Source organism: Kogia breviceps, chromosome 6 (genome assembly GCF_026419965.1).
Source record: "Kogia breviceps isolate mKogBre1 chromosome 6, mKogBre1 haplotype 1, whole genome shotgun sequence".
NCBI lineage: Eukaryota > Metazoa > Chordata > Mammalia > Artiodactyla > Physeteridae > Kogia > Kogia breviceps.
Window position 1 is genome coordinate 23788304 of NC_081315.1, and position 19459 is coordinate 23807762.

Below are 19459 nucleotides of genomic sequence, written 5' to 3' on the forward strand. Positions count from 1 at the left end.
GCAGGTTTCTTTTTTAACATCTTTATTGGAGTATAATTGCTTTACAATGTTGTGTTAGTTTCTGCTGTATAACAAAGTGAATCAGCCACACATATACATATATCCCCATATCTCCTCCCTCTAGCATCTCCCTCCCATCCTCCCTATCTCATCCCTCTAGGTGGTCACAAAGCACCGAGCTGATCTCCCTGTGCTATGAGGCTGCCTCCCACGAGCTATCTATTTTACTTTTGGTAGTGTATATATGTCAGTGTTACTCTCTCACTTCATCCCAGCTTACCCTTCCCCCTCCCCGTGTCCTCAAGTACATTCTCTACATCTGCATCTTTATTCTTGTCCTTCCCCTATGTTCATCAAAACCTTTTGTCTTTTTAAAGATTCCATATACATGTGTTAGCACACGGTACTTGTTTTTCTCTTTCTGACTTACTTCATTCTGTATGACACACTCTAGGTCCACCCACCTCACTACAAGTAACTCAATTCCATTTCTTTTTATGGCTGAGTAATATTCCATTGTATATTTGGGTCACATCTTCTTTATCCATTCATCTGTTGATGGACACTTAGGTTGATTCCATGTCCTGACTATTGTAAACAGAGTTGCAATGAACATTGTGGTACATGACTCTTTTTGAATTATGTTTTTCTCAGGGTATTTGCCCAGTAGTGGGATTGCTGGGTCATATGGTAGTTCTATTTTTAGTTTTTTAAGGAACCTCTATACTGTTCTCCATAGTGGCTGTATCAATTTACATTCCCACCAACAGTGCAAGAGGGTTCCCTTTTCTCCACACCCTCTCCAACATTTACTGTTTGTACATATTTTGATGATGGCCATTCTGACTGGTGTGAGATGATATCTCATTGTAGTTTTGATCTGCATTTCTCTAATGATTAATGATGTTGAGCATTCTTTCATGTGTTTGTTGGCAATCTATATATCTTCTTTGGAGAAATGTTTATTTATGTATGCTGCCCATTTTTGGATTGGGTTGTTTGTTTTTTTGATATTGAGCTGCATGAGATGCTTGTATATTTTGGAAATTAAACCCTTGTCAGTTGCTTCATATGCAAATATATTCTCCCATTCTGAGGGTTGTCTTTTTGTCTTTATTGTTTCCCTTGTTGCACAAAAGATTTTAAGTTTCATTTGGTCCCATTTGTTTATTTTTGTTTTTATTTCCATTCCTCTAGGAGGTGGGTCAAAAAGGACCTTGCTGTGATTTAAGAAAGCAGTTTTTCTTATACCACATTTGTGTAATTGCCCAGTAGACATGAAAAAAAATTTTATCAAAAATTTTAAATATAGCCAAAGATGTGCTTCCTCCTTTAGGATCTGTATATCTTCATGATGAATCATTTCTATAGAGTTAGAACAATCCATTAAAACCAAGTATCAAAATAAACTGAAATTAGAACCAATCCTTTTAATCACTGTATCACAATGTGTTGACCATGGTTTTAAAAATAACAGAGTACATTTAACAAGACAGAGCCTAGTAAAATCCTATACCTAAGGATAAATATTTAAAAGTACATTTTTGTGTCATTAATATAAAGTATTTTTATTATTTTATTTTATTTTTTGCGGTACGTGGGCCTCTCACTGTTGTGGCCTTTCCCATTGCGGAGCACAGGGTCCGGATGTGCAGGCTCAGTGGCCATGGCTCATGGCCCCAGCCGCTCCATGGCATGTGGGATCTTCCCAGACCAGGGCAAGAACCCATGTCCCCTGCACCTGCAGGCAGACTCTCCACCACTGCTCCACCAAGGAAGCCCTAAAGTATTTTTAAAACATAATTTACTTTGTTTTTATTTTGTAATTTTGTATGTGTTTTATTTATTTATTTTTATTTTTAAATTTTTTTGCGGTACGTGGGCCTCTCACTGTTGTTGCCTCTTCCATTGCAGAGCACAGGCTCCGGACGCGCAGGCTCAGCGGCCATGGCTCATGGGCCCAGCTGCTCCACGGCATGTGGGATTTTCCCGGACCGGGGCACGAACCCGTGTTCCCTGCACTGGCAGGTGGACTCTCAACCACTGTGCCACCAAGGAAGCCCTATATGTTTTAAATGTACATAACATTTTAGAAGGAAATGTATATAATTTATCATTAATAAACATTTATAGTTAAGATTTTATTGGAAATGGTGTATGGTTAAAAGAGTATGGAAACCACTGTTCTAATCCAAAGTTTCTCAAAGTGCGTTCTTCAAAATGCCTCTGTGAATTACCAAATGATCTACAGGTGATTTGGGTGATTTCAAAGGAAAAATCATGTTTACTGCCATCCATTTCACAAAGATTAGATGCAATATTACCTATGAATTCCAAGAGAATTCAAGTTCTTACTTGTTGACAAAAATTCTCTAAAGTTCTTATCAATCATTACAGCATTAAGTGTACATATATCCTGCAAAGATTAGGCTGATTAGTCACCAGAACTAACATCCAGTTAACAGATTACAATTCATCTCAACTAACATGTTTTCACATCAACTGTATGCTTATTACTTACATTTGCTATTATTGGGTTTTTATTGTTTCTGTTGCATTTTACCTTTATTATTGTCTAATGTCAAGTTGCTAAGCCCCAAGAGCAGAGAATATTGTTTAGAGTTAGTTTATTGAAGCATAATAGTACTAAAGAAAATATTAATCTAAATATTGTAACAGAATAATATCATAAACATATATAATGAATATGACTGCCGAGCAACACAAAATAGGCTGGGACAATTGTGTTTTCAGTAATGGTTATTTTACATAAGCCTTGATATTGAATTTTACTGGACCTGTGATCCAGTTCCTTCTGGTCTCCATGGCAGTTTGAATGACAAAACATTGTCAAGGCTTCTGCTTCATTTCCAAACAAAGCACAATGGTCTCTTTGGTAAACCAATTGTGGTTTTTTTCAGAAAAATTATAAAATAATGTTCCTGAGGAAGATATTTGGTGGTAACTATTACTAAAGAAGGAGAAGAGACAAAAATACAGAAGCGTTATATTTTATTGCACACCTTCTTGCAAAAATATAGAAATCATATTGTTGATGAGAAGTGTCTAAAGTTAATGAAAAATATTGTGCTAAAAAGAAATCAGAACACATCTGTCTTAATCAGTTCAGACCACTGTAACTGAAAAACCATAAACTGTATGGCTCAGACGACATTTATGACTCACAGTTCTGAAGCCTGGAGGTTCAAGATCAGAGTTCCAGCAACGTCAGGTTTTTGGTGAAGGTCATCTTCCTGGGTTATATGTAACAGCTGTCTTCTCATTGTATCTGCATATGGCAGAGACAGAGAGCTGGGGTTCCTTACTCTTCTTATGAGGACACTAATCCTATCATTGGGGCTCCACCCTGATGACCTCATCTAAGTCTAACCACCTCACAAAGGCCCTACATCCAAATACCATCACATTGGGCGTTAAGGTTTCAACACATGAACTTGGGGTGACAAAAATATGCAGTCCATAACAACATCACTGGCAAAATTCCTTTAATCAAATGAACTTGTTGTATGTCACCAAATATTAATGGTACAAAATATAGAATTACAAATATATATGTATCCTACCAGATATTTCACCTTGCATTTGGAAGAAAGCATTGATGTACAGTGTGAATCAGTTCTTGTAATATGCATGGTGGAGACATGAAGGGAAAGTAATGATTTCTTGTCACATTTCACACTAAAATTTCATACTACAGGAGAAAAGGCCTTTTTAAAAATTTTAGCTCCAAGTTTTTGAGGCACGACGTAGCTAGAAACAGTGTGGTGGACAACGTACTTAAGTAGGACTGACTAGCTGTGTAGCCAGAAAGGCTGTTACTAAGTAAGTTTTTGCACCAAAATATCAAACACCTTGTTTTATCAATACAAAAAGATAATTTGGGGGTGATTCTGTGTTGCAGGAAATGGCAATAAGTTTTAGTATAATCAGGTCTAAGTTCTTTTGTTACAGTCAACCAAACCAATTTCTGGCTGATTTAAATAAAATTAAGCTTATTGGAATGGTAAGGGAAGCTCAAAGAATTGATGGAAGGCCAGAGAAATAGGCTTGGGAATGGGCAGGACTGAAATCAGCCCCAGAGGCTAAGGATCAGGAAGCCCAACAATTGTGGTTTATCAGAGCCAGGCTGGTAGAAGCCGGCCATTGGTGTGGCTCTGGAGGCCAACTGTTTATTATTTTCTTTGCACAGGATTCAAATACTCCAACTTGAACTGTAGAGGAGAAGACCCCTGATAAGAATCCCACCAGATTATAACAGGAAGACAAAGGATAACCAATGTTCCATACTCAGAGTCTCTGAAAAGTTTATTTTTAGCGTGCTATATAAAGAAATGGTCAGGTAGGACAGGAGACCTTCTCCACATGAAGTGCACCCCATGAGAAGGAAGAGGTCACATTTTAAATGAGGGAATCAGTTATGTAAAAGAGACCATTTCTATTATTTCAAACTATTTCCTCAACTGACATATTTTAGGGATATACCCAGTAGAGTTGACCCTTGAATGACACAAGTTTGAACTGCACAGGTCCATTTATATGTGGATGTTTTTCAATAGTAAATACTACAGTATACACAATACACAGTTGGTTGAATCTACAGCTGGGAACCTCGGACACGGAGGATCTGCATACATAAATGGTCTCCGATATATTATACATAGATTTTCCAGCTGAGCAGAGGGTCAACACTCCTAACCCCCTCATTGCTCAAGGGTCAGCTGTATTTTGAAACAGTTGAACCTTTCACATCAGGACTGAAATATTGCTATTGTTAAAGACAAGATACCAGGGCTTCTTAAGAAACCAAACTGTGATACAAATGGCTTACCTTCAAGAGTTTAAATTTATAACAATTGATTTTCCTCACATCTACAGACAGAAATTGATGACATATTTTATATGCTATAAAGCAAATTTAATTACCATGTGTAAATTCTGAAATGAAACAAAGTTAAATGAAACTCCAGAATGAATTTAGAGGGCTACTGGTCTCTGTCTCTCAAAATGAAACCTTCACCAGCTCTTCCAGCTTCTGTGTATGATCTGTTTCTCACTTTACATCTGATGGAGTGCTAACTGCTGTCTTCAGTATGAAGAATCTGTAATATTACTAGAGGTATATTTGGTCTGAACATCCAGAACTACTGGCCAATTCACCAGGTCCCTGCAGGTTGGGATTTTCTAGGTAAATAAAAGAGCAAGACTAGAAAGTGGAATTTGACCAGTGACTCAAACTATCCATCACCAAATGGAACCAGGTGTTTTTATTCTGGGGAAAGTTAAAGCAATACGGTCTCACTGAGATTAAATAACTATAATTTTAGGAATTCTATCTTGTATGTTTAATTTGTCTAATGTTTAATATTTTAATTTAGCTTTTTACATATTTTTTAACTTCTGGGAAGTTCATGAGCTTCACCTTCTCATGCTGAATGCTCCCTAAGTCTACACAGATGCCAGAAGTTGAGAAATATCCCACCAGTAGCTGTTCAACTGCACTTGTACCTCTGGAGCATATTAATCTTTGCCCCAAGTTCAAATCAGGAGATACAATGGGTAGCACTTAAAATGGATCATGAACATGAACACATTAAATGACAATTATAGAAAGCTAAATCCAAGAACTTAGGCATTCCAAGCTCTCTTTTTGGAAACCTACCGTAGAAAATTGATAAAAATAGATAAGCAACAAAGATTTATTGTATAGCACAGGGAATTATACACACAATACCCGTTAATAACCTATAATGGAATATAATCTGAAAAGAAAGTGATAAATTGAGTGATTGGCCAAATAATAGGTAGCTTTTCAAAATATGAATTATCATGGTTGTTTGTCTACTATAATGAGAGGCAGTGTGGTATAGTAGAAAGTATACAGGATTTGGAGACAGAAGTTGCTTTATTCTTGACTTTTCTACCAAGTGAATGTGTCTTGCTGAATGAGTTACTGTCCCTAATATCTCTAAACCTCAGTTAATTCCTCTGAAAAATGGAAGAAGTAATAATACTCTTATGATACCACATGAAAAGTAAATAAGGTACATGTACATGGTAAAGTAATCTAAAAATATTGCTGACTTTTCTACATAATTTCTCAAGTCTTCACTCTACTTAGCCCAGAGAAATAAGATTAAACATGTGTTTTAATCTTCTGAAAAAGACTAACCTTTTCTCTTGCCCTCCATGGTTAAAATTAAGGGAGACAAGCATCATCAGAAATGATAATGTCAAGTAGATATAATGCATCATTCTTATAATATCTCAAGTGTCAAAAATATGCTCTTTTTGGCACCAATCCTAACATCAGCCAGAACTAGTAGAAAGTATCTGTCAGGGTTTCCCTGGTGGCGCAGTGGTTGAGAATCTGCCTGCCGATGCAGGGGACACAGGTTCATGCCCTGGTTCGGGAGGATCCCACATGCCGCGGAGCGGCTGGGCCCGTGAGCCATGGCCACTGGGCCTGGGCGTCCGGAGCCTGTGCTCCACAACGGGAGGGGCCACAACAGTGAGAGGCCTGTGTACCGCAAAAAAAAAACAAAAACAGAGTATCTATAAATTCATTTTACGCTTTAATTTTTGAGACAAGGTAATTTCAAAGAATAATTCTATTAACTAGAAGTACTAAGATGTTATGAATATTTCTGTATTAATCCTTACTTCAGTATCATGATTTTTATTACCAATAAAAATTAAATGTATAGATTAAATATCTAACATACAATTATGATCTAAAGAGACTACAAAATTTTTATTAGCATGTTATAAATTCAACTAAAAATCTATAAAATAGTTTGAATAGTTAAACACAGACCTAAGGACAATATTTGTTTCCTTTTATAATATGCCATTTTTAGCAAATAAGTTAAACTATCTGTAAGGAAAAAGACCACATCTCAGATATCTTTTTTAGAACACTCTCAATAAATCTCAGAGCAAGAAGATCTGGGAGGAGAGAGAAAACTGGGATGTGTGGGTATCCTGGCAGTAACTGACTGAGATCACCTGACAGGACAAGAGAGCTAGAAGGAGGATAGAACCCTGAGCCATCAACATTTGAAAGACGGGAATTGGAGGGAGGCAGGGAGTCCATGAAACAGACTGATGAGAAGTATTCAGAGCTTTATGGGGAACACCAAGAGAAAATGGTGCCATAAGGAAGTGAAAATGGCTGAGGAAAAAGGGGCAAGGACATCTTGTGGGATGAGTGAGAAGGATCCTTATGGCGTTTAAAAGACAGAGTGGGCAGGGCGTGGGCCTGCATGCCCCACACGCATGGGTGGCTAAGAGAGAAGCTCTGTTTGGCCTGTGCTGTGGTGACTGTTGTTGTGCAATTAGCATAGATTAGCATAGTGGGTGGTGCTTGGCCTAGGATGTACCAGCAGAGCAGGTCAGCAGGTGCTAACAGCAATAGTACTAATGCACATGACTTCCACCCCTGTTATCCCTCAAACATCTGTGCTCACTCAGGAGCGGGTTCTGTGGCACCTGGTCAGTGAGCCTCCTCTGAGGCCACTCTGCTGGGCCCCACAAGCCACCACTGGGGTCGGCTGTTGTCACAACTATCCTCTTACACTTAGGGGATAAGAATTTCCACTCCTTCTCCACAGCACAGCTCAGTCAAGCTGTAAGTTCTCACAAGGCTCCACAGAGAGTATGGAGATGACCAAGAGCCCAATCCAAAGATTAATGTGTAACTGACTTCCTGATGTGACTCCACCTAGGGTCCTCAAAACCATCTTGTTTATAGAATCTCTTTCAGGATTTCTCACTGTCTGCATGTAGCAGGGACACCTTGTGTGTCCAGGCTGTGGAATCCAGGCCCAACCTTCACAGTCGCAGAATTAGGAAGGATCATACCCGCCCTCTAGTCCATGGTTCACCTTCCCAGCAAAATCTCTGCAGTCCCTTGCAAAGATGGCTGTCCTTCTCCAGTAGCCTTTTCCTAGAATATAGGAACCTAGTCTTCTATCCAAAGTTCCTGTGCACTCAGGGCAGGGCCCCCCAGAATGGTATTTCACAGGCAAACCAGCCCAAAGTGTATAGGGGAGCATTTCTTCCTGGCACCGCATGCAGAATGCATATGGATCTAGACAGACAGAAGTCTCTCAGTCCTTGCATCTCTCTGGGGACAGTCTTCACTGACCTTCTTCTGGCCTTGGTTTGGGACCAGGATGTGGAGAGTGGCATCCTCTGTCAAACCTTGTTTAGGAGGCACGGGCACAGCTAGCCCTTCCCCTTCCCTTCCACAATCACCTGGTCCCTGCTGACACCTGCAACCTTTTCCCAGGGACTCATCCACCTTGATCTACTCAACAGGTCACAGTGACTTATCTCAATAGTCCCCATGGAGTTTTCTAAACCCTCTGAGGAAACGGCGGTTTCTTTATAGCCAAGATCAAACAGGGGATGTTTCCATCTCATGAGTTCCTAAGAAGAACCTGAGGTCTTTCCATGTTGAGCACTGCCCGTTCCAGACGGATGAACATTGAGGGCCCGCCCTGAGCAATGCCGAGCTGTAATCGGTGGCTAAAGTTCTGCTAGGAGTCTTATGGAGCTTCTCACTCTTGCTATCAAGCATGGTCTGAATTATTCTTTTAAGCTATTTGACTGGTCTTGTTAGGGTGAGGGTACTTGAAGTCAATGTATGGGTTGGAAAGAACTTAGAATCTGGCTTCTGAATGCCCAGGTGCAAGCGCTGGCTTTCTTTGAATTAAATGGCTGTGAGCAAGTCATTTAGTCCTTTTGAGTCTCAGTCCTCACATCTGAAAATTGAGAGTATTAGCATAAACTATCTTGAATGTTCTTTCAAATGATAAAATTCTAAATGTCTGTAATTATTCTCTGCAGTATCTGGAGACCTAAAATGAAGATAAAATAATTATCCAAAGACTTCTGCCATGTGAATAGCTATGCAAGATAGCTAGGGAAAAAATTAGTCCAATCCTACTTGGGGTTAAGAATAGCTTACACCTTAAATTAGTCACTTTAAAAAAGTAGAATAGGAAGAAATTCTTTCACTAAGCTCTCCGTTAAAAATTATGCATTTTGGGTAAACAGAATTCATTGTGTAAGTCTGGCAGAAATATATGATGATGGAGTTAAGGATGTAAAGGAACTAGAAACATCTTGCAGCATTACAACTCATTAGTTACTAGATCATAGAGTACAGCATCTGAGAAGCAAATAGGGCCCCCAACATTGTTTTCTTAATTAAAATTCTCTATTTAATCCACTTGAAATATACAGTAAAAAAAGAAATAAACAAAAAGAAAATTCAAAGCAGAACCACTGTTGGGTAATACCACCCTAAGTCCTGGCTATTTGTTTTTCAACTAGCAGAGGAGTTCAAGTTGTATAATCATTATGTAGTTTAAAATATAAAGAGGAATTGGCACTGAGAGTTTTATAGGGTTTGAAGACTGGTTTTCATGCACCACGCTTTTTTGTTATTTAAACTTTGTTACTGTCATCATTTTTCTAGCTGTTGAGTTTAACCTTTGCAGGCCCATCAAGTGTGCTCACAAACAAATGAAAAACATTACTGGGCCCAGTGATCCAGAGGGTGTATCATTCCAAGGGGAAATTTGCATGAAATGAGGCCACTTTATTTGTTCATGCGTTCTTAAGCCAGGCATAAACCGTCCAATTTATAAACCACAGTCTATGATTTCGGTTATAGGACTCCTAAACTCCCCCCCCCAAAATCATTTAAAGAATGAATCTACATCCAGATACAGCAGAGAATTAAATTATTTGAATAACCATAGAATCTGAGGACTGGACCATACCTCAAGGTCTTCTAGATAATGATTCCCAAATGTGGCTGAAAACAAAAATCAGCTGGGATCTTTTTTTTAAATTGAAGTATAGTTGACTTACAATATTAGTTTCAGGTGTACAACAAACAGTGATTTGATATTTTTATAGATTATACTTCACATAAAGTAGTAAAATATTGGCTATATTCCCTGTGCTGTATATTACATACTGTATCTTATTTATTTTATACCTAGTAGTTTGTTCCTCTAATCCCTTTTACCTATCTTGCCTCTCCCTTCACCCTTTTCCCCACTGGTAAACGTTAGCTTGTTCTCTGTATCTCTGAGTCTGTTTCTGTTTTGTTATATTCATTCATTTGTTTTATTTTTTAGATTCAACATATAAGTGAAAACATACAGTATATGTCTTTCTCTGTCTGACTTATTTCACTTAGCATAATACCCTCCAGGTCCATCCATGTTGTTGCAAATGGCAAAATTCCATTCTTTTTCATGTCTGAGTAATATTATATTATATATATAGATGTATATAAATATATACACATCTTCTTCATTCATCTGTTGATGGACACAGGTGGCTTCTATATCTTGGCTACTGTAAATAATGCCACTATGAACACTGGGGTGAATATATCTTTTCAAATTAGTGTTTTCATTTTCTTTGGCTATATACCTGATTATAAAATGAGCAGAGTACCTTTTGGCACTTTTCCAAATAAGACATACTGATGGCCGACAGGCATATGGAAAGATGCTCAACATCACTAATCATCAGTGAAATGCAAATCAAAACCATGAAATATCACTTCACACATGTTAAAATGGCTATCATCAAAAAGACAACAAATAATAAGTGATGTCGAGGATGTGGAGAAAAGGGAAACCTAGGACTGGGAATATAAACTGATAGAGCCTCTACAGAAAACAGTATGAAGTTTCCTCAAAAAATTAAAAGTAGAGCTACCATATGATCCAAGAACCACCCGGAATCTTATTAAAATTTTTTTAAATTAAAAACTGGAAAAAGATTATAGGTCCCAACCCTGCACAACTGAAATAGAATTCCCAGTGAGAAAAAAAGCCTTGACCAAATAATGCTCAGGCAATACTTGAGAAAGGCTGATCTGCTCCAACTTTCTATCTGAAATTTGAATCCCAGCCTTACACGGTTCCTAATACTTTACGTACATGAGAATCACCTGACGAGTTGTCTTGTTTTCAATATGGAATTCAGTGTTTCCACAGATGTACCTCCAGAATGGGGACTTGCAGCCTGTTTGTTTGTTCTCGGTATTTGTTTATTTGTTTTTGAGGAGTTGTTTGTTATTTATTAATGCTCTCAGATGAGGCTGCTGTCCAGGCTGGTTTAGGAACAACTCCAAACCAACAGCCCAAACCATTTCCACCTAAAGTAACTGCAAACATTCTGTTTTCTCTACCTAGGAAAACTCATGTTTTTCCACCTCCTTTTACACACAGACACACCCAGTCTATAAAAGGAAGTAGATCATTTGATTCCTCTTATCAATGTATTGACAGTGAGTTGGAGGTAACATTTGTGCAGTGACAACATCCTCTCCAGGGCAAGAAGGGAGGAGAGAAACTTAGTCAAAACCTGTTATTTTGCAGCATGAGCACAAAACAATGAGTTTACTAGCTAAATTGTTAATGCTAACTGATAAACCCATCAGAAATATGGCATTACACATTTTGGATACTGGAAAACTCAGCCATTTAGGAATCAATTTGAAGAAAATTACTGTTCAATTAAGGAGCACATTTCTTATTCTAAATTGATGTTTTGAGCCTTGCCAATAGTATGGGAAATCACCAGAAATATACTCGACTGAATTTTTACATTCTTTACAGCAAACATATATCTTGAGGGTTTACTATGTACGGGCACTGTTCTTGACTCTGGGTAGATAGCAGGAAACAAGACCATTCAAAAGCCATACCCCCCTGTAACTTCTATATAGTAGAGGCTAAGAAGGAAATGATCTATAAAGAAATAAATATATAATAAAATATCTGGCAAAAATTAGGCTGCGAAGAAAATAAATCAGGATAAGCAGATAGAAAATGACTTTAAGACTTCCATGGAATACAGTGTTCAGCACAACACCATTAGCTGGCGTTCATTAGCATGACTTATGGACGTGCATCTTCTTCCTTCATATATGATGATAATGATGCTGGCAATGTTACTTTCCATATTTATGGATGTAGCTTTAAAAAAAAACCCCTGCAAATTGCTCTAAACAGAGAGGCTTAGCTGGTCAAACCCTGCCTTCTGACTCCAGGCACCAATGCAGGGCCTGTCACTGTTTGTGGATATTCCCAGCTTCACAGGCTGCTCAATACCTTGAATCAAAATGATGCCCCTCTGTCACACTGCCGTGTGCCATGTCTGTACCCCTCATTCATCACTGATGGCAGCTCCCTCGGTGTCACACCAATAAGTCCGATGGGCTTCTCAGTGAGTGCCCGGATGGAGGTTCCTTCCCACGAGTCTTGCTGTAGAGCAACTGCTCCAGATCCGGCCACCATCCATCCTCAGCCAGGGCGCAGCCAAGCAGAGTGATGCACACGGCTTCCGGGCTTGCAGACTGGCTGCTTTCCAGGGCAGCTGGGAAAGGCTAGTAGGACGCTGTGTTGCTATGCATTTACATAGCGATTATCATCCTTATGGCACGGTCACAGGCTGATCAAACAGTATATCCAAACTAAATGGAACAAATTCTCTACCTCGCTCCACCTCTTTTTGAAGAGGGAAATGGGGAAAAGTGAGCCACACACAGGCATTAGAAATGACTAGCTTATAAAAACAAAGAATTAGGAGGCCTAAATTGTCTTTTACAGCATTACTGTGGGTACAGACAAACATGGGGATGCAAAGAGGTTGGCCCAGTACACTCCATATTTTCACCAGATGGATGAGGAATAGCCAACCACATGCTACACATACAAACCACATCTTTTATTTTCATAGTTTGTTTAGGTCAAAAGTTCTTTTGCATACATTATATCATTTATGTTCTGAGTTTTTATTGTAAATATCTTTCAAATGTACCATACAAATAAAATTTTCATAAAACGATATTTTAAAATATGTTTAGAGGGCTTCCCTGGTGGCGCAGTGGTTGACAGTCCTCCTGCCGATGCAGGGGACACGGGTTCGTGCCCCGGTCCGGGAAGATCCCACATGCCGCAGAGCGGCTGGGCTCATGAGTCATGGCCGCTGAGCCTGCGTGTCTGGAGCCTGTGCTCCACAACAGGAGAGGACACAGCGGTGAGAGGCCCGCGTACCATAAAAAAAAAAAACAAAAAAAACTTCTCATAAAAAGACAGAATATAATGTTGCTTCTAATATCTCAAACTAAGCAAGAATCAACATGCAGAGAAAAATTAAATTCTCTCCCTAAGTTATCCTCAAGTTAGCCAACTCTAGAAGTCTATACGAAATGACAGAAATAAATACAACTATTTCGATTAGAAATGTCAGAAACAATGAGAAGTGGTTCCAAAAACAATGGGGAAATAAATTATGGATTAAAATAGTTGTTTCCCAATGTTTTTCCCTTAAAATACTTACACTTCAGAATTTAAGTGTTTTATAGGGGAAACAAACTGCTTCATTATCCAAAAAGTTTGGAAGAAATCTAGGCTAAGCACAAACATGTTTCATAACTTCCAAACTTCTTGAAGCCCTTAACATATGTTCATGCAGGTGGTGCATCTCTAACATAGAGAGAGATGATCCAATGCATCCCACATTGATTTGTTCCCCAATCCTTTTTTTCCACGATAGCTGTTAACAGCTCATGTTGTGCAAAATGCTTATCAACATGTCAAGGATGTTGCTAAATTTAAAATACTTAGTTCCGAAAATAGAAATTATAAATTGTACCCCTGATTCCTTAGTTAATCAAATAAATCTAGACCATAGATAGACTGCACCATGTGTTTCCTTAGCGTAAATGGCAGCAGAACATTTTGATAAATTCTTGAGGAAAAATAGCCTATCTATCCATCCTAACCTGTTCTCCCGATATTTGGATTCACATTTTATTTACCTCGGCTGTATCTGGGCTTGGGGAGTCCTTCCCCCATTCCTATTAATCCTCTTTTATGATCGGTTATTAAAACATCTCTAGGGCTTCCCGGGCTTCCCTGGTGGCGCAGTGGTTGAGAGTCCGCCTGCCGATGCAGGGGACGCGGGTTCGTGCCCCGGTCCGGGAAGATCCCACGTGCCGCGGAGCGGCTGGGCCCGTGAGCCATGGCCGCTGAGCCTGCGCGTCCGGAGCCTGCGCTCCGCAACGGGAGAGGCCACAGCGGTGGGAGGCCCACGTACCGCGAAAAACAGACAAAAAACCCACATCTCTAATGTTTTAAATGATTAATAAAGTTGTCCTCTTTATGTTTAAAAGCTTCAGATCAATAACTTTCAAGTTCAGAACTTTGTATCATCTGGATGTAATTATACTAAAACACTGCACACCAAAAAAATGTGCAGCAACATTCCCATAATTCAAATTATTTATGCTGATGAATAGTGTTTATATTCACAAATAAGTCAAATTAAATATAATAGATACATTCTAGAGTTATATTCAAAGAGAAGAATTAGCTCTCCATGCGTTTACATAAATGAAATAAAAGTACGTGTAATATGTAGGATAATTTTTTGTATATTAATGCAAGTACAAACATACGCATACACATACATTTACATATGAATATGCATATACATTAGGGATCTGATTTTCCTTTCCCTCCTCATTAAGGAGTCATTGAAAATCCTTAGTGCAATATGGTCAAGAAATCATCCTCTGTTCTTTCTGGGATTTCTTTCTCCTTTAGACTAGTCTGCAAACGCTATGAGGTCAGGAAGCAGCTTGCCCCTTTGGGCAGAGACATAGATGTTTTCATAATTCTTAAATTACATTAAACATCCTTCCTTGTTGCAATGACTCAGAGGCTTGCCATTTAACCATTCCATATCCATAATTCAATGAGCTACATGTATATTTCAGTAATTTCTAACCAATGCCCTAGAACAGGCTAGCAAAATATAGCCCTTGGGCACAATCCAGGCAACACCTGTTTTGTAAGTAAACTTTTATTGGAACATAGCCATGTCTATGACCGTTTTCATGCCATGAAGGCAGAGTTGAGTACTTTTAAGAAAATGTCCTTTATGACCAATAAAGCCTAAAATATTTACTATCTGGCCCTTTACAAACAAAACTTTTGTCAACCCCTGGTACAGACTTCTAAAAAGCAGGTTAATTCTCTTGTTGTCAGTGTAATTGCTGTTAGATTTGGTTTTGGAATTGAGTTTCTCCATATATTTGAATATTGGGGTCTCTAATTTTCTGATCATTCAGAACTTTTATTAATGAAATTGTATTTTAAATCTCTGATTGAGGAATTTAGGGAAGCTATGTCTTTTCTCAGTCCTGCCTCTTGGTTCAAAAATGCTTGATCTGGGACTTCCCTGGTGGTCCAGTGGGTAAGACTCCGTGCTCTCAATGCAGGGGGCCCGGGTTCGATCCCTGGTCCAGGGAACTAGATCCCACATGCCGCTGCAACTGAAAGATCCTGCAGGCTGTAACTAAGACCCAGTGCAGCCTAAATAAATATATAAATATTTTTTTTAAAAATGCTTGCTCTTCTGCGATTAATGAAAAGCTCCAACCATATAGAGAACTACTGGTTCCCTTCCTAGAGAAATAAACCTAATGAAAGACATGCAATACTCTATACAGAAATCTATAAAATGGTACTAAGATAATTTTTAAAAGACAGAGTGAGAGAGACAGAGATTCCATTAATTGAAAGGCTCAATTTTTAAACATATCAATTCCATCCAGATTGATTCATAAATTTAATGACATACCAACAAAATTCCCACTAGAGATTTTGGTAGAAACTGACAAGCCGATTCTATGATTTATATGGGAATACAAAAAACAAAGAATAGCTAAGACAAATAAGGAACAAATTTGGAGGATTTACACTTACTCAGATATCAAGATATTATAAACCAAAGTATTAATAAAAAGTATGGTTTGTGCACAGTAGTGATAAATAGGCCAATGAACAGAAACAAAGAGTCTAGAAAAATAAGCAAACATATTCGTTTGATGTATGACAAATAAATTATACTGGGTCTTTTGTTTATCCACATAAAATAATAATAAATCTTAACCCTTACCTCACATAAAAATCAATTCCAAGTAGAACGTGAAACTAAATATGAAATGTAAAATAGTAAAACTTCTAGAAGATAACATTAAGAAAGTCTTCCAGACTGTTGGACAGATCCTAGGTTAGCTCCCATTTCATCCCCTTTGAGGGTAGATGGGACCTGTGAGTTGCTTCTAACTGATGGAATATGGCCAAAGTGCAAGGTATTCCAATGTGATTAAAGTCTCAAATAATTTGATTTAAAGTTATTATCAGGCTTTCCTGGTGGCGAGTGGTTGAGAGTCCGTCTGCCGATGCAGGGGACATGGGTTCGTGCCCTGGTCTGGGAGGATCCCACATACTGTGGAGCGGCTGGGCCCGTGAGCTGTGGCTGCTGAGCCTGTGCATCCAGAGCCTGTGCTCCGCAGGCGGAGAGGCCGCAACAGTGAGAGGCCCGTGTACCACAAAAAAAAAAAAAAAAAAAAAGTTATTATCAAAAGAGGGATTATCCTATATGGATTTGACTTAATCAGGTGAAATCCTTTAATAGAGGGACTGTCCTTGGGTCCCTGGTGAAGTCAGCAGCCACGTGAAGAAGCTCACAAGACAATGAACTTGCAGGCAGCCTCCATGAACTACAAGTGGCCTCTGTGACCTGAGGGTGGCCGCCAGCCAACAGCCACTGGAAGGTGGTAACAGATGCCGACAAGGACAATCGATGGCTGAGGAATGGATGTCCTGCCCCTCTGGTGCTGGGTGCTGGAGAAAGCCCCTCAGAATATATATACACTCTCTCAGGGAGAATTGAAAGGTGAAAATCTTGAATGGGTTGAGAAATTATTGAATTGACTAAAGTGACAATGGTTAAATTTGTGCCACTAGGCAGAATGGGATAGGGTGGAAATTAATTTCAGCTGTAGAAAAATAAAATTATATTTTGGAACTCCTAAATTTGTGGGAAATTAAATTAATACATATATAATTACTTTAAGCTTTCATTCTTATTGATTTGATCATTTTAATTATTCATACACCACTATTCAGGAATAGCTAACTCTGATGAGTAATTTTTCTGTCTACTATTTCATTTTTCCAGAAATTTTATATTCTTCTTAGAATCTCGTAGCAAAGAATGAACTACCTTATTATTTGCTTCAATTCCACAGTCTTGATGACTTTTAAAATCCAATTTGTCTTAGACATAAAATATTTACTATTTTAAACACTTAGTTAATTTCTATTGCCGCAGACTCTTCTAAATATTACACTCCTGAGATTGTCTAGTCCATTACTCCTGGAGGAGTCCCTGACATAATACTTTCCCAGGTTCATTATTATTTGTTTTGGGGAAGCTTTTGTCCTTGAGTAGAGTTATAATATTTTTCAGAGCCAGTTGGGCAAATATTCACTGAGATAAGCCACCATGTATAACTGATGCAAGAAGTACTTCTGAAGTACAGACAGAACTGAAAAGAACAGAATTTCAAGGGGCAAAGATAATTCGCAATTGCAGATTTAGTCACCATAAGCATACAAAAAGCTTACAGACTCAGCAAACACCACCAACAACCAAGGCAGACACAAACACACCATAGCCTTTTCACAAAGAAATGCTCAGTTATCTTTTCAATTGTAGTTTCCCTATTGGCTCACTCTATTTGTACTACACTCAAAATTCTTGTACCTTCCAGTCACAGAGAAGGTTCTACTCATGCTAAAATTATATCCCCACTTACGTGCTTGCCCGCCTTCAATTTATTCCCAACCAAGAGACAGAGGGATCCATTTGGACATGTCCAATCATGTCACTCCTCTGACAGAATAAATAGCTCACTGAGGATAAATTCCAAAGTCCTTATAACAGCGGACAAGACACCTGTAGGACCTGGACCTCCACTGCCTTTCTGCTCTCCTTTACTACCTGTATTCCATTCGCCTCACTTCAGCCTCATTGGTCTCCAAGTTGTTCCTATAAGCACATGTCTCTCTGCCTGTGACAATCTTACTCCAGATTTCCACATGGTTTACTATTCCCTTATGTTTTTCAAATCTTTGCTCAAATGCTCTCTTCATAATGAGGCCATCCCTTTAATATTTCACCAACCACATACATTATTTTTCTCCATAGCACTTAACACCTCATAACATATTAAATAATTATTGATTTATTTTCTGTTTCCACCCATCAAAATGTAAGCTTTATGTGGGAGTTTGTTTTCTGTTTTGTTCACTGACGTACCACTAACCCCAAAAACACTGCCTGGCACATAGTACACCATCAGTAAATACTTGTTGAATGAATAAATGATTAACATAGATTGTAGGTATTGCTACAAAAAGGTAGGTATTTGTTACACTGCTTTTCTTTGATATATTTCATTTTTAACTAGCAACATCCAGGAGAATCTCAGCTCCCACCAAGTCTGATTAGAGAAACCCCTCTGGATCACTGAACCTTGTGATTAATGAATCTTGTTAGGATGGATGAGCCTGAAGACAGACTTCCTGGCCAGGACCTCCAGCAGCTTCTTTCCCATCTCTGATGACTTGTTTAAGAGTTGAACTCAAGTCTTGGTCATAGGAACCCTAGCATCCAACTTTGACTAGAAATATACTTTCTAAATAGATCTTTAGACTCACTGGCCTTGTGATCACAAAATTTTAACTCACATTTACAAATGTTTAGGTATAACAAGAAACAATGATTTCATCCCCACTGCCATTTTATCTTTTTGTTCTCCTTGTAAAAAATACACTGAAATTTACTGCAAGGACCTTATAAAAGTAATAAAATAATGTAAAATGATCATAAAACCAATCACATATTTTATAGAAAATAGCAGAATAAAATCACTTTTTTTGTGAGATGTCAAATCCAAAGAAACGTATGACTTAAGACAACTTTCTGCTGTCTTTAAGCATTTAATGTGTTCAGCTTCTTGTGTCCCTGCAGGCCTGGGAAGGCATTTATTACTGTCAATTTGAAAAAACTCTACTGACCATTGTCCATGCTTATAGGCATCTTCAGTGAGAATGCTGTTAACTGAAAAACCTTTTTAATAATAGTCTCTGTCTTGTCTCTTCCATTATGTTTACTCAGACTGTATCCATCCACACCAGTCAAAAGAACAAAACAAGCAAACAAAACACTCAGGCTTCCCATAACCATATCCTTTGAAACCAGCTGCTATTATGGCGGACTAATTAATGTCTACTAACTTTTGTCTATGCAAAAATGTAAACAAAAGAAATCCAGAAATTACCAGGCAATACAGGTTGAATATGACCAGGAATTCAACATACTTCTAAATAAACAAGTGCTGTCTAGGAATGAATTAATAAAAGCATAATCAAATGAAGCACTAACTCAATTTAGTGCAACTCAAGATAAAGATTCAATAAAGACTTTAGAGAAATTCAAAAGACTAGAACACACTTCTGAGAAGGCTCACAAAATAATACTT